The sequence below is a fragment of the Limulus polyphemus genome, unplaced genomic scaffold, assembly GCF_000517525.1.
Source record: "Limulus polyphemus unplaced genomic scaffold, Limulus_polyphemus-2.1.2 Scaffold168, whole genome shotgun sequence".
Lineage (NCBI taxonomy): Eukaryota > Metazoa > Arthropoda > Merostomata > Xiphosura > Limulidae > Limulus > Limulus polyphemus.
In genome coordinates this window covers 522,857-538,993 of record NW_013665778.1, presented here as the reverse complement: position 1 = coordinate 538,993, position 16,137 = coordinate 522,857, and the positions used below count along the sequence as shown (strand labels likewise).

At 32.7% G+C, this 16,137-nt stretch overlaps 1 protein-coding gene across 3 annotated transcripts in view; it reads right to left on the bottom strand.

Annotated features, from left to right (window-relative positions):
- The window catches only part of LOC111084913, an 86,372-nt gene extending 72,168 nt beyond the window's left edge, over nt 1-14,204 (bottom strand). For all 3 annotated transcript variants that reach the window (XM_022381486.1, XM_022381488.1, XM_022381487.1), the window contains exon 1: nt 13,799-14,204. The gene's annotated coding sequence lies outside the window, so the exon portion shown is untranslated. The remainder of the gene's footprint in view (nt 1-13,798) is intronic.
- Nucleotides 14,205-16,137: the final 1,933 nt, after the last annotated feature.

Here is a 16,137-nt window from a genome sequence, read left to right as displayed (position 1 = left end):
ATATATATATATATATATATCTTTGGTTTTGTACTGAAGAAGACAACATATCGTTTTACGAAAACTATTTTATTTTATTTTATTTTTTTAAGTGTTACAATAAAAATTTGCATAGAGGGCGTTTTACGAGTTTAATATGAGCTCTCGTTTCTTTGTGAATTAAGTCATTTTTTAGGAGATATCACTTTAGTAGGTGCGTTCTTGTGTGTGTATTCGTATGCGTTATAAGCAGTTTTAACTTCGTTAATTTTAGTAGGTTACTAAAGAGTAACCTACGAGGGTAAGACATCGGTTCTTGAAGATGAATAAAAGTTTTGAATAAGAAATTAGGCAACATTTTATTATTTAACAATTTCCTTGTAAGGAATCGCTCTTGTTTAATTGCTGATATAACTAAAAACCATATTTAATAAGATTTGAAGTCACTTTAAATGACACATTTATAAATGTACCTCGATAATAAAATACACAACCTTTGTCATATTTATTCTATGAATATATATAACTTGTGAAATCACTAGCTAAGAACTCTTCACTTTACAGGTATGAATAACTGAAGATAGGGAGGAAACAGTGCGAGATAATCCACAAGTTAAATCTCAGCCTAATTATACATAACACGCCGAGACCGTTTATGAAAATACGATTTAATAATCTACACATACTGTGATAAAAAAAAAGACGTCACTTGCGGTCAGGAATAGCATCTTTGAAAATCAGCTATTAAACATTCCTGAAAGGACAATCATTTGTCAGTAATTATAACATCATTTCCAATTAGCATATCAAATTAGGAATCCTAGAACAAGTTGCTTACTACTTCAATCGTATGCCCCTAATAACCTAAATATATTACCATGACAACGATAACCTGCACAATAGTGCGTAGAAAAAAAAATATCCTACGTGAGATTATAAATAAAGTTGTTGGTTGTTTATAATTGGGATGACTATTAGGTAAAGATGAGTTAGAAAAATCAGTGGATTTAACCTGTTGAGCTTTCTGTGAAACCACATTTTACTGCCAAGTATTCAAATCTTAATTAGATTTAGCATGTAAAACCAATACTTGAATACTCACTAGTTCATATTGCTCTTTCACACTTACGTTTTACTTTGAAATACTGAAATCTTGATCAGTATTAGCGCGTAAAACCAGTACTTTAATTCTCACTGGTGTCCATAATACTATTTTACAAATGTACTAAAGAAGTTTTATAATGGTAGAAAGTTCACTTGGTTATTTATAGCTTAATTATCGCTCACTTTTGTCTAAAACGAAATTCAACTATCTTTTTTTTTCTACGTACTTTCTCCGGGTTTCAACGATGAATTCTAATAACAAAGCACTATTATTACGATAATGACACCGAGCCAAGCAGCGCTAGGGGGCCCAGATTTCCTTCAAGTTACCTTATGAGTAGTTAGTAAGAACTCCAGGCTTAGTGCCACTGTAAAGCATATTGAGTACCTGTAAAGTATGTCTCTGTGATACACCCTTCCTTTCAAACACAGCCATGTTTATGTTATATATATATGAAAAAGCGGATATAAGAAGTTATAATACACATGAACTGACCGGTACTAGTCTGTGTGAATTTTTATTTATTCTAAGAATAAATATTTGGTGCGATTTTAGCAACGAATCTTTGGATTTCACATTTGTAAGTTTCAAAGATACACCATTTACCGCAAAACATTACTTTTCTACAAGTATTTATTATCAGAATATATTATCAAAATATAATATGAGGCCGTTTCCTTCAAGATAATAACATTATAAACTGTTGCTAGAGAGTCCATGGTGTTTCTGTGGAAAAAATAAAATAATAATAGCTATATATTCATGTTAAATACATCTAAATCAAGTATCAATACACACTAAACACACGCGATTGCCCACACCAACATGATTCAAACAGATTCGGCTTAATAAAAACAAAATACTACATAAAAGCAACAAAATAAATAAAAAGAGGATGGGTAAACATGATTTCACACTACTATATTCCAAGCCTTGACAGTCACCTACTATCCCTGACCAATAGAGGATGTAGAGAAACACGCCTCATTCCCTTAGTAAAAAACATCAATGATTCACATGCGTCAAATCTGACAAATTCTGAAAGTCGTAAAGTAGCTAACAAACTGTCCGAAAATCACTTGTTCACATCTGTTTTTTTATGTGCAAACAATCAAGGAAAAGGCTGTTAAACTTTGTAAATTACATTTTAAGTATTGTGAAAAAGAAACTACAATGAAACAATTAAACTTTAGAATACATATAACCTAACAGGTTCTCTTCCACTAAGTCAGTACGATGTATAATATTCAATTCCCTGAACAGACTTCATTTACTAAACTTCAACTGAACATCGGAATGTCGAAATTCTAGCGATTTTGGGAATTTATTCGAAATATCAGAAGATCGAGTCGGGCATCTTACACCTTGACCTTAGTTTTGATCCATAATAAATGTGAAGTATTAGATACAATAAATATAAATCACAGGAAATGGATGGGCTTCAATTTCGACATCTGCTATATATCAAAGTTCCATGTACATTGTTCGACTTTTATTACACAATAACAGTACAAAGCATTCCATTTCCCTAAACATATTTTGTTTATTGAACTAATATTTTCTTTTACAGAAAAGTTGGAAAGACCCGAAATTACATTTACAGAATATTTTCGTACTTTTAAAGAATATCAGCATTACTGAACAACCTTTATTATCATCGCCTATTTAAAACACCTTCAGTAAAGGGAATTTCCAATGCTTTTCAAAACCATAAAATGACACCTCATTAGGTATCACAGATGCGAACTCAGCTTGAAAACGTTTGACTTTTATCTTACCCTGTAAAATCTTCTGTTCATATTATCACTTACTAGCACAAGTCAGATAGCAAATAATTTACCTATAGTATGAACTAGCAATAAAGCCAAATATACTGATTATTGGTGGACAGCTGAAAAATCACTTGTTATATATCTTTGATAAGTTCCGGTTTTTTTCAATACAATTGATGCATGTACTCACGTTCACTTGATATATTACTGCTTGTTAATAACTTTCGTTAATCCATTGTTACACTGCCACCTACTTTTATCGGCGATAAAAGAACACTAGATTTATTAATTCTGTACACTTTATCAAACGGCACCCTATGAACACAGAGCCGCAAATTTGTTTGACTGACTTGGTCTTCTTACTTTAGACAGATTTGCTCTCCAAATATTTGCTTTCTAAAGGACAACATTAGTTAATGTCACGTTATTTTGTCTCCTCCACTTATCTGCAGCGTTAAGAAAATGTATAGATTCCCCGAGTTCCTTTCATACAAGTTCTTCTCAAAACAAAAGATGTGATAATAACACTCTGACACGATACAGATTATTAGTTACAGCAAACAACTGACTTTTTGAACCAAAGAACGAAGTTTAATATCTGTGATATATTAACTCACAAGGAATTATGCAAACAACCTTCTTGTATTTTGTCTGTAGAGTAGATCTATGTTAACGCTTTTTTTTCCTTTTTATATGCATAGCAATATACTGCAAGACTTAGAAGGAGAAAAAACAACAACAGAGCTTTGTAAAAGATAAATTCATCCACTTGATCATAACAAAAATAAAAGCTTCTTGAAAATTTTCTGCCAGACTGGCCATAAACTTTCTTAATTAGGTAACAAAAGAAAACTGCTTGAACCAAATAGGATTTTTTGTTTGTTTGTTATTAACAACATTGGACTATCTGTGATCTGCCCATCGCGGGTATCGAAACCCGACTTTTAGCGTTATAAGACGTCAAAGCTGAATCAAAGGGAGACGATTGAGAAATCCATCAATATTTCAAAATGATGACAGCTATAGACGCTCTCTATTTTATACATTTATTATTTTAGGAGGAACACAAGCTCAACAAGTGTTCGCATCTGTGTACGTTGTCGATTCTAATACAATAAAAGCTTTGTTATCTAGCATCTTTGTATCCGGAAAGCTCTTATTAACCGGAAATTTCGGTAGTTCCAAATACAAATACTCATTGTAGCTTAGTGGCGCTGCTGTGGTTTTGTTTACGTTCTTTCCCACCGAATGTTTCAGTTTTTAGCCGCCTGTACTGTGATTCACATGTGAAATGCTGTACTTATGTTTTTATACAGTTTAAGTTTGTTTGTTTTTTACAATGTTTATTATTATTTAAAGCTGTTATTGTTATAGATGATGTAGAAACACTGTACTTTAGAATACTAACAAGGTATCAAAATATTTCCTGTAACATATCGTTAGGGAAGCGCTTTCGTAACCGGAATGTTTGCCTATCCGGGAATTAGGGCAGTTAATCTGTTTTTATTGTTGTATTAGTAAAGTGCTTATTCCTAAGATTTTCAGCCAGTTCTTGTATAGTTAAAGTTTGATACTAGATGACGCACTGGGAAAACATAAGGAGTTGAGATCAGAACCCCTCATTTCACTCAACGTGGGATCCTACAGGTACTTTCCAAGTATGGTAACAATCAGTCGAGCGGTTTGCAGACAGACAGACACACACACAGACATTTGTCACACTATGGTTTAGAAAGGTAAGGCTGTCTTACGCATTAAACAGTTAAACTTTCGAATATTTTAATATTTGGTTGAATTTATTTTAACCTTAACCATCAAATTACAAACATGTTTTTATACCGTTTACTACAGGTGTGGCCCATATATAACATCATATTGAGTAAATTTTATTACGACACTCAGTGCAAAAAGCTGACAAACAAAAGTTGGGTAAAACTATTAATTAATCTTCTACGTAAAAAAAAAGATCTTTTCAGCAATTCACGCGTTAAAGAATAATGAAAAGATGTTGCGAAACAAGCAGCACACAATTAGCAATTTAAATAACTATGCACAAGATGTAAGCAAAGATACGTGGCTTTAGATGTACTCAAAGTTGTACAGTCGTACAATGCATAATCCTGGACGTAAAGAAATATATATACATTACTATGTGCATAACAAAGTTTATAAAGTCCTACATGGCATCAGAAAACATACTTAAGAAACAAAGTAGAAAAAAAAATCACTTACTTGGAGAATAACACAAAATGTACAAAAATCTAAACACTCAATTTTTGATTCTTACCAGTTTTAAAATGTTCCATGGAACCAGACATGTGAATTATTTTATATAACTCAGACAGTTCTATCTACAACTAAGCTATACAGGTTTAACCAAATATATATATATATAGTTCTAGGTGTAATCAGGAATACTAGTCTATGATGTAACCAGGGACATTGTTCTACATGTAACCAGAGGAGGGCAAAAGTTATCGCCTTTGTGTTTTTGACGTATATGATTTAAAAAATATATATTCTGCAGTTGAGCTTTAATGCGCTGTCTTTGGAATATTCATTAATTTTACCAAAAATAATAAGTATTTTCTAGATTCCGGTTTCCTCCTTTTTTTAGAATGGTGATTGAACCCATATATCTACCCTGAGGCAAAGCAAATACGGTAACAAACTAATAAAAACAGATACCGCATATTACATATTACTGTATGACATGAATGAATAACCAGCATATTTATTCATTGATGTACGAGACTTACATGAACGCAATACTCTGATGTATGAGAGTTACATGAACGCAATACTCTGATGTACGAGACTTATATGAACGCAATACTCTGATGTACGAGACTTATATGAACGCAATACTCTGATGTACACACTTACTGGAACATTATACTCACTCCTGTTTATTAAACCTGGAAAATAATTATGAATTGTTTACCTTGTATGTTCATTTGATTATCAACACACTTCACGAAACATGCCCCTCTCCCTGTAGCCCAGCGGCGAGTCTTAGGACTCGTAACGCTAGAAATCAGGTTTCAATACCCTCGATGGGCACAGCACAGATAACTCATTGTGTAGCTTGGCGATGAACAAACAAACAAACATTGAAAGTTAATTAATTAAAATTCTAAAGAGGTTCAGCGTTACCTGGAAAAATAATTAACAAATGCTTGCTACTTAAGTTACAGCAATTAAAATTTATGTTGAAAAATCAGTTTAAAATAATATTATCGATTATTTGAGAAATATACATCCAAACATGTTTTTTTTTCTTTATATTTCGTGAAGGTTTTGAATGGGTACAGTTTACATAGTTGAGTTTTAATGTTTGCGTTAATACTCATTAAAAACACACACAAAAATTATTGTAGTTAAATAAGCACGAGGTAAAAATGTTCTTTTTTTTTTTCATAAATTTACAGAAAAAGTAGCTTAATTATATGCTTAGTCTACATAGAGATATGTTGTTAAACACCATAGAGATCTACAAAAGGAATGTGTGTTTGTGTGGAGAATATTTTGTGTAACATTTAATATAGATTGGACTCCACACAAACAGCTACTTCCACGTCTCTACACAAATAATTCGCCTAATGTAAAATCAATAACTTAAGAAAACAAAAGGCACACGCAACCAATGTAGTAGGTGCGCTTTTCACAGCATTACTATCTAATCCTTCGGAACTTAAAATATAATACACACACAATACCTTTAGGCCAGGTTGCTGTTGTTTTGGGCATGTTCACATACAGAGAAATACATTACAAATTGAACACGTTTTAAGATTTAAATTTTTTATATACATTTCATTCGTGTTTTCGTTTCCCGAGTTTACAATTCTCGATATTTTTTAAACTTTATTTTACCCAAAAAATGCGTTGTATGCGAACTTGAAGACCAACTTTGTTTTCAAAATGACCTGACGACAGAAAAGTTTTGTTTTTTGTAAACCTCGTGACCGTTATACTGGCGATAATCACAGTATTTAGAGATACTTGTAGTATATTTATAATTATGTTATTTTATGAAAGTCACTGACGATTTCATATATATATGTTCACGTGTAGGTAAAAGCTGGGAATACTTAATAGTACCAAATAAAAGTATGTAAATTACATACCTATCGTAAATTTTGACACTACTGTATTGCATTAAATGGTTCAAAATATCGCACCAAAACATTTAGCCTGATTTTATGTCTACATTTATAACTTGAAATTTTCACTTTATTTTATTTTACATATCTTAGGCTAAGTTGTTGTTTAATTGCACTACTTTTATCACTTAAGATCTAGTTTAGGAGAACATTTTTCTCGCCCTTTCAACCGCGAGGGCGTTATAATGATACAATCGATCCCACTATTCGTTAGTTAAAGTGTGTCTCAATAGTTGGTGGTGGGTGGTGTTGACTAGCTGCGTTTCTTTTAATCTATCACTGTTAAATGCCTCTCCCCCCAGTGGCACAGCGGTATGTTTGCGGATTTATACTGCTAGAAACCGGGTTTCAATACACGTGGTAGGCAGAGCACAGATAGCCCTTTGTGTAGCTTTGTGCTTAATAACAAACAACAATAACAAAACTGTTAAATTAGGGACGATTAGCGCAGAAGATAGCCCTCGTGTAGCTTTGCGCGAAATTCAAAACAGGCCAAACAAAAGAGTTGGTTTCGTTGTTATAATCATTAAAGGCATTATTTGTGTGTTAGCAACGTACCTCCTGATTTTATCTTCATTTTTGTTTATCTCCTATTTTTATTAGTAAAACCTCATTCGATGGATGTGTTCTTCATTTCGGAATTTAATTCTGTTTATGTTCTTAAGATTCTGTGAAAATCAACAGCTTCTGTGTGTTTTAAACTATATGATTATTATTCAGATAAAATTTGAAGATTGATCGATAAGAGTTCGTTTTATTGCCTCACTAAGCGGGAAATTAATGGACTTATTTGAATCATATTAGATATTCGAAAATTACCCGATGCCATGGGTTTCTAGAGAAAATATGATGTAAAAATGATACAGCGACCCAGTTTCGACTGGCCGGCCTCCTTCCCAGTCTACTGTTTGTGAAGACCACCAAGAAATCCTTCGGTACACTTTTCGTCTGCTACAGAGATTTATGTCACGAGGTTCCCGCTGACAGGGGAATAAATCTTCTATTGATTAGATCACAATGCAGAAAAACGAAAAACTTAAACAACTCTTTTCTTAAAAACTTCTAGCTTTTTCATCCAACCTGTTGCCCATCAGTACTGTAGCATTAAACCAGAGTGAGAAAACTTATTACTAAAACCACACACACACACAGTGCTGTAAGTAAGGTTATAAGGTAGTATGTACGATTAGAACGTGTAGCCACCGCCAGGAGAGATGACATCAGCTCAGGGGTTAAACTATTTGCATTCCAACTAACCTATATAGCTGCTACTATTATTCTACTATTATTGCTAGCATTAAACCCTCGATTTAAAAACTGCGGGATTAGCCGTATAATTACCATTAGGTTTCATTTTGACACTATCGGATTTAAAACACATTTTATCATTTATTTCTGTTCTAAATTGTTTGTGGTCCCCATGACTTTGTTGTTTCAAGGTCTCTAATGTCACACACAATAAACATTTTAATTTAAATTATCAATATTGTAATGAATTGCATTAATTAATGCAGAGACTCCCGATGGATTTTACATAGAAATCGAGTTATTTCACCCAATTTGATTTGCTCAGTTATTTACACCGATTGTAATAAATGGTAAAAATATCAAAGTGCAATATGTAGACTTTTCTAGTACGTATAAAAACAAACCAGGTATTTGGCAGTATGTAAACGTCTCTTGTGGTGAACGACATGTAAACAAGTTAGTTGTTCACTAATACGTAGACCCTACTGGTAGTGAACGATATGTAAACAAGTTAGTTGTTTCACTAATACGTAGACCCTACTGTTAGTGAACGATATGTGAACAAGTTAGTTGTTCACTAATACGTAGATCCTACTGTTAGTGAACGATATGTAAACAAGTTAGTTGTTCACTAATACGTAGACCCTACTGTTAGTGAACGATATGTGAACAAGTTAGTTGTTCACTAATACGTAGACCCTACTGTTAGTGAACGATATGTGAACAAGTTAGTTGTTCACTACTACGTAGATCCTACTTTTAGTGAACGATATGTAAACAAGTTAGTTGTTTCACTAATACGTAGACCCTACTGTTAGTGAACGATATGTGAACAAGTTAGTTGTTCACTAATACGTAGACCCTACTGTTAGTGAACGATATGTGAACAAGTTAGTTGTTCACTAATACATAGACCCTACTGGTAGTGAAAGGTATGTAAACAAATCAATTATTCAGGAATACGTAGACCCTACTGGTAGTGAACGATATGTGAACAAGTTAGTTGTTCACTAATACATAGACCCTACTGGTAGTGAACGGTATAGAATCAAGTCAGTTATTTAAGGGGCTTAGTTGTTAATATCAAGAACGAGCTGATGAAGCAGCATAATTAAATTTAAAATGTGTAAACGCTGCTTATGTTGGTTTAAACTGTTTTTTCTGTAATAATCTAGCTCCCAAGTCGTTATAGTTAAATGACATTATTATAACCTATAATTTACAAAGCTGACATTATTTTGATAAGTTTTTCATTTCTTTATGAAAAAGTAGCCGTCATTTTTTTTTTCAGGATTGAATTTATAATCAATTTTTGTAAAAGAATCACATCCTTAAAACTTTTCTGATGTTATGATACCATATAGCTACACCACGTGGATCACCCACATAATCTGTCCTTGTGTACATATAATTACTATACACATGAGTGTAATTCAATATTACGTGAAGCGATGCTTTTAGAAAATCACTTCCCTGACGATCTATGTACAAAACCAAGGGATCGTACTAATTGATGAAAACTGTGTGTGAAATAAAACTGGCAAGATGAAATGAGATGTTTAACAAGTTTAGTTTTTAATTATTTCATTGCTACTTTATTTTGTTTTTTTCATGTTGTTTTCATTTTTCTACAATTTTAACTACGTTCCTATGATGAACGTACACGATGACTTCATATATTTTTCGGTATAATAATGGCCGACACAGTTTTTGTACAAGTCGAGTTCCCATTCGAGTGACAGCTATTCAAACGCGTCTCTTGCACAATGTTTGGTTGGTAATCTTCTTTTACAGTTTTTACGCCAAAAACAAATGGAACGAAGTGGAGTTCTTTCGTTTGTTTTATCTACGTACAGTAGCCGAATGGTAGGCAGAGAATACTTACTGGTTATTAGAAAAACAAATTATGACTGATCAACGATAAGATAATTGGTGATACAGTACTTTAAAAGTTTAAGAATTGCAAAAAATCGATTTTCGAATAATGATCGAAATGTTAATCGTCGAAAAGCAATTTTTTGAGAATCTTGAAGTTTTCGTCACTAATCTAATGGAATTCTTCGATTCGATTTCAAATATAATTTTATGCAAATTAAATACCATAGAATAGTAGAAACTATCTATCGACTGAAGGCCAGAGATACATACAATAAATAATGCTTTTCTACCATCGTTTGATCATAGTAGGAAACCAAGAAGAAAAATGATTATACATCATTACAGTTTTGTTCACGGTTCCATCCCATTTTGTAGCCTCATAACAACATTTTGTAACCTCAGGACAACATTTTCTAAAAAATAAAAAAAAATATTGAATTTATATAAAATTTAGCAATATATAAAAACCTTTGCTTTATTATGTGTACGGTATTTTATGTATATTAGTACTGTTACATAAATTTTAACTTTCTCTCTGAGAACCAATTTAATATTCAAAATGTCGCTCTTGTTCTTTGGGACTAACAATTTATTGAGGATTTTATTTAACAAAATATAACAATTATTTTTACATATTCATTTCAAAATTAATGTTTTTTGTTTTTTTAATTAGGCAGACATAATTTACATCAGCAGACAAATCAGAAGAGTTAATAGAAAATAAGTCACTGACTTACTTAGCGAAAGTCTTGTTTTTTGCTATACCACAGTATCTCATACATACAAAGGCGCACCAATCTTACTTCAATAAAACATTGATGCTAACGTGATCAAGTGTTTTACTTGAAGCCAGTTAATACAAACATAGTTTGATCAAGAAGAAAGACGTGTTGTGTTACTTGTTTCGTTTTCCTTCATTGGGCAGCTCACTATTGATGTACAATTTAATTGAGAAACTGAAACTAACTTTCCCTAGATAATACTGTCAAAACAAGGTAGAATTGCTCGGGTGTGCCATTCTCTATGAACGATGCAATAAAAGGATTGTGCTTTTCATTAAGTTATGATTGGATATATGTAAAGACAGAATGTTGGCAGCGTATTTTCTCGTTTCGTTAACTGTTCGAATGTTATGTGCCACTTACATGTTGTATAATTAACAATTCCTCGGCAGTGTTTTTGGTACACCTTAAGAATGTTTTTCATTTTCATACTCACGACGATATTTTAAAGTGTATCTGCTGTATAACTCAAGCGTTTTGAATACACACCCTCATACATTGACGTAGTGTTTTAGTTACGTACTGTGTAGCTTTAAAGTCCTCCCTCTCTTACAAACGTTTCAACCATCCATAGTCTGTGTGACTGCTATATGAGAAAAGTGTCGTTCACTGCTAAAGTTAGACATTTAATCTGTACAAATTAAACCAGCACGGAACTTGTAAAACAAGGCTGTATAACTTGCTCTTGCTTTCACGCCACAAACTTCTCTCTTCTTGGCGGGTGCAACACAAAACCTTCTCCTCTTCTTGTCGACGACAACCAAACTTAAAACTTTCTACTCTCTGCTAGTAAAGTGTAACACAACTTAAACCTGCTCCATTACTTGTCGAGTGTAACACACCTTAAACCTACTCCGCTTCTTGTCGAGTGTAGCATGTAGCTCAAAATTGCATCGTTATTAGCCGCAGCATATCGGCTCATAGAATGGCTCCGAGTTGTTTTGTTGTTATTGTTGCTGTTTTTTAAAGTACAAACTTTTAGCTCATAGCTCCGTCATATCTTGACCGATATGAGATCTAATTACATTTGTATTTAATGTATTTGACCACGCCCAAGATCTCGTAGATTAATTTACTCTAATTCTGCCCAAAAGAATTTCAATTTGAGGATAAGCTGATAGAGATTCTGATGAGTAATAAAATCGAATCAAGTATACGCGCGCCACACGCTTAGTATTGCTAGTGCAAAAAAAAAAAAAAAAAGACTAATAACAAGGAGAAAAAAAGGCCTCGTACATTAATTTATCTAATCCTGCCTAAAAGAATTTCAAGTGCCGCGGCTATAGAGGATTCCCTCTTGTTTAAATAAAACTCAAAACACTGCATAAATAAAAGTTTACCAAGACTATTTACGTTATGAAAGTAAACATAGTTATACTTGTGTTTAGTACTCTTACAATGCCTTGAATTTCTTTTACTTATACATGTAGTATTGATCGATTTATTCAGTTTGCATGAACTGCTTTAAAGTTTAAACTTTACATCTGTGAAAGCACAGTCTTCAGTAGCAGAATTAATTACGATCCGCTTGAAGTTTTCCCCCGTAAGCTTTGAAATTACTGTCCTTGTAAGTAAATTACGATGAACACTGCGCTCCCAAGTTCATTAACTTCAAAAGAACAGTCTCTCTTTAGTGGAAGAAGAAAGCGACATCAACGACAAGAAATAATTCAATTGATTTTGTCTTAACTTTATTTTACTCACAAACCGTGCACCCTAATACGTTAAGTTGAAACTTTCTTTTCAATTACAAAGTAACTTCTGTAGAGTAGCAATAAAATGAAGAACAAAAAAAAGTTAAATTCCAAATTTACTTAGAATAAATATAAAAAAACAAACAAATTAAGCCATCACAATAACAACTTTTGTCATTGGAAGATGTATAATATATTCCTGATAATATGAATAACATTGATCATTTTATTCGTATTATCTTCGTTTATGTTTGAAGCCATTAATATTTATGTAAAAATATTAACAAGCAAGTTTATAAGTGATGATAGACGATAGTGTTTATTGGCCAATTTTCTCCGAGTCTTAGCGCCAGCGTTCGGCTGATCACAGTAGTTAAGCTTTTTCGTTCAAGTGGTTTAATATTTATATATTTTTTTACTTTTATGGTTGGATTTCAAAATTATATTTTAGTAAAATTTTACCTGAATTTATGAGAGACAGCAACCAATTATTTGATTTCATATTCTTGTCGGTCTTTTTTTACCAACGTACGAGATGGTTATTTTTATGTTGAAATAGAAATGGGTTTTCTTTGCATATGTAACACTAACAGTTAACACTCTCTAGGTAATATCATTATCAGAAATTTGGGTATCTGTGTAACACTAACAGTTAACACTCTCTAGGTAATATCATTATCAGAAATTTGGGTATCTGGGGCAACTCGTTATAAAAGTAAAGCCTATTGATTACAATTTAAATCATCTACACTATTTTAAACTGTTACTCTGTACTATTCATTATTAAAACAGCTTGATAACGACACAATTTTCAAGTCGTTTACATTTTTCTTACAAACACGATGAAAACCGTTCTCTAAACGTCTTCGAACAAACTCTTTCAAAACGCTCCTAACAAAAAGAACCCACAAATATTTCGTTACCTCACACTCGTCCAACGGATTATCATAATATCAGTAATATATAATCTATAAATTAAACGAAGCTCAGATATTTACTTAAAATAATAATAATACGGTAATAAAGTCTACCAAAGTTATTGAGTTTGTTGTTTATAACACAAAATATTTAAAACTTATTGTACTTTCAAAGACCAACCACAGAGAAACCTGATCATATATACTCACTAGAGAATAATGGCATAACTAAATGTATTTACAAAATGCAATGTTACCTTTTTGGTGACTTTCCTTATTTGTTACACTTGTCATTTCCTAGTGGAAACCACGACGAACAGCTTCGTACCGTGTGACCGATGAGTTAGTTTACGTGAATTAGTAGCCACCTCCCGGCAAACTGAGAAACAGCCGCGGCAGGGTTCTCAGTGAAACACCACCGCAGGTATGTGCCGGGTCTCTTTTCATTTTTCACAGTCGGACGCTAGCCTACGGCAGCCGTTGGGAAAGAAACCGTCCCATACTTCGAACGTGCAACAAACACACTAGTTAAGATCTACAGCTCAATTAATATCTCTTTGTTTATTTAACATAAATATTCTACGCTTTCATAAAAACCGTACAAAATTTTGAGACATAAGATAAAACTGCGCGACTTACCATAACACATCACACACCGCCCATGTAGCGGGTTACACCGCTCACTGAAGTAGAAGCCTAGCGGCCGCTAAGGCCAATATTTCTCAGCAGCTTGGATGAGTCGATTTCTATATTCCAGGTAGGGCATAACGAAAACTACTGAAGGCTTTAAACAGAGATATAAACTTTAAGAAATCAGTTTTGAAATTGATATTTTCTCAAATAAGCAGGTAGAATTGATTCATAATGACTCAAAATATCAAACATACAAGTAATTAAGCCAACACAAATCGCTCAAAGCTACAGTTACAAGTTGAAGGAGCATTTGTCCAATAACATTCTGTAACCAATACCAAGATCAAGAGTAATATTATATAATCGCACGTTCAGAGATGAAACCTGGACCTGGTTTGGACCGATAGTTCTTGGCGTGTTCATAATGTGAATGCGAGGGTTCACGGGTTGTGACTCGTTACCGCAAAAACGCGTTCCCGACTTTGGAGCTGTAAGTAAGGTAGTGACTCTCGAATCACATTATTCATTCAAATAAGAGCAAAAGCTGGCAATGGATGTTTGTTGAGTAGCCATTTTAGCTCTAGTCTGTCAGTTCAAAGTTAGGGATAATTTTGTGTAGATATCCTTTTGTATAACTTAGTATAAAAATATTTCCAGTACTGTAACTGATTGCTATAGATGATATCAAAGTTATTTGGAGATTTATGTTTTTCGTATGAATGAAGTTTTTACAAAAGATTTTCTGACTGATAAGCAAGTAATAATAACTTTACTAAAACATGAAGAAAAATCCATATCTTCAAGATATAAACATTTTTAGTGTTTGATAAAAGAATTAAATACATAGTAGCTTATTAGACTTATGCGACAAGAACAAATCCTACTAAAACATGAAGAAAATCCACAGCTTCAAGATTTAAACATCTTTATAGTTTGATAAAAGAATTAAATACATAGTAGATTATTAAACTTATGCGACAAGAACAAATCCTACTAAAACATGAGGAAAATCCACATTTTCAAGATATAAACATTTTCATAGTTTGATAAAAGAATTAAACACAAATAGATTATTAGACTTATGCGACAAGAACAAATCCTACTAAAACATGAAGAAAATCCACAGCTTCAAGATATAAACATTTTCATAGTTTGATAAAAGAATTAAATACATTGTAGATTATTAGACTTATGCGACAAGAACAAATCCTACTAAAACATGAAGGAAAATCCACATTTTCAAGATATAAACATCTTTATAGTTTGATAAAAGAATTAAATACATAGTAGATTATTAGACTTATGCGACAAGAACAAAAGAAGAATACGAAAGTAGTAGCAGTGAAAATAGAGGACTTATTTCTTTTAACCTTATTAGACAATATCTGTACTAAGCTGCTCTCGTCAGGTGTCAAGTTCTCGGTGTTTATTAAATCGTAAAAAAGATTAATAATATCAGCGCTGGTGTAAAAACGGGCAACGACAACTTTTCTGATATCACGGGGAAGCTGTATCGTCATCAAGTTAGGGTACATTATCGGCTTGGACAGTCCCTACCTTCGTAGTGTTATAAACTCTATACATATGGATGAGACTTTTTATTTCACTGAAGAATTAATCCTCAAGGCAACACCAAGGTAAACGAAACGAACCTCAAAGTGAAATGCTGATTTCACTATTAACATAACAAAGAAATGGATCACTGAGAAGGAAGATTATTAACGCTCCCACTTGTGCACTTGCTCATGTACGGTTGGATTTCGGGTAGTAGGAGTATTGTTACTGAAGATTTATGAGATTTTAAATAATAGAAACTTCTTTCAAACGTCCATTTCAGAATGAACTAGTTAAAAAAAAAAAGACAATTATCGTAATTTTTCTTTTCTTCTTTAGGGCAAGTGAAAAAACTATAGTTTAAAGTATTGAAACTAGGAAAATTGAAATAAAATGCCAGCTTTTAGTT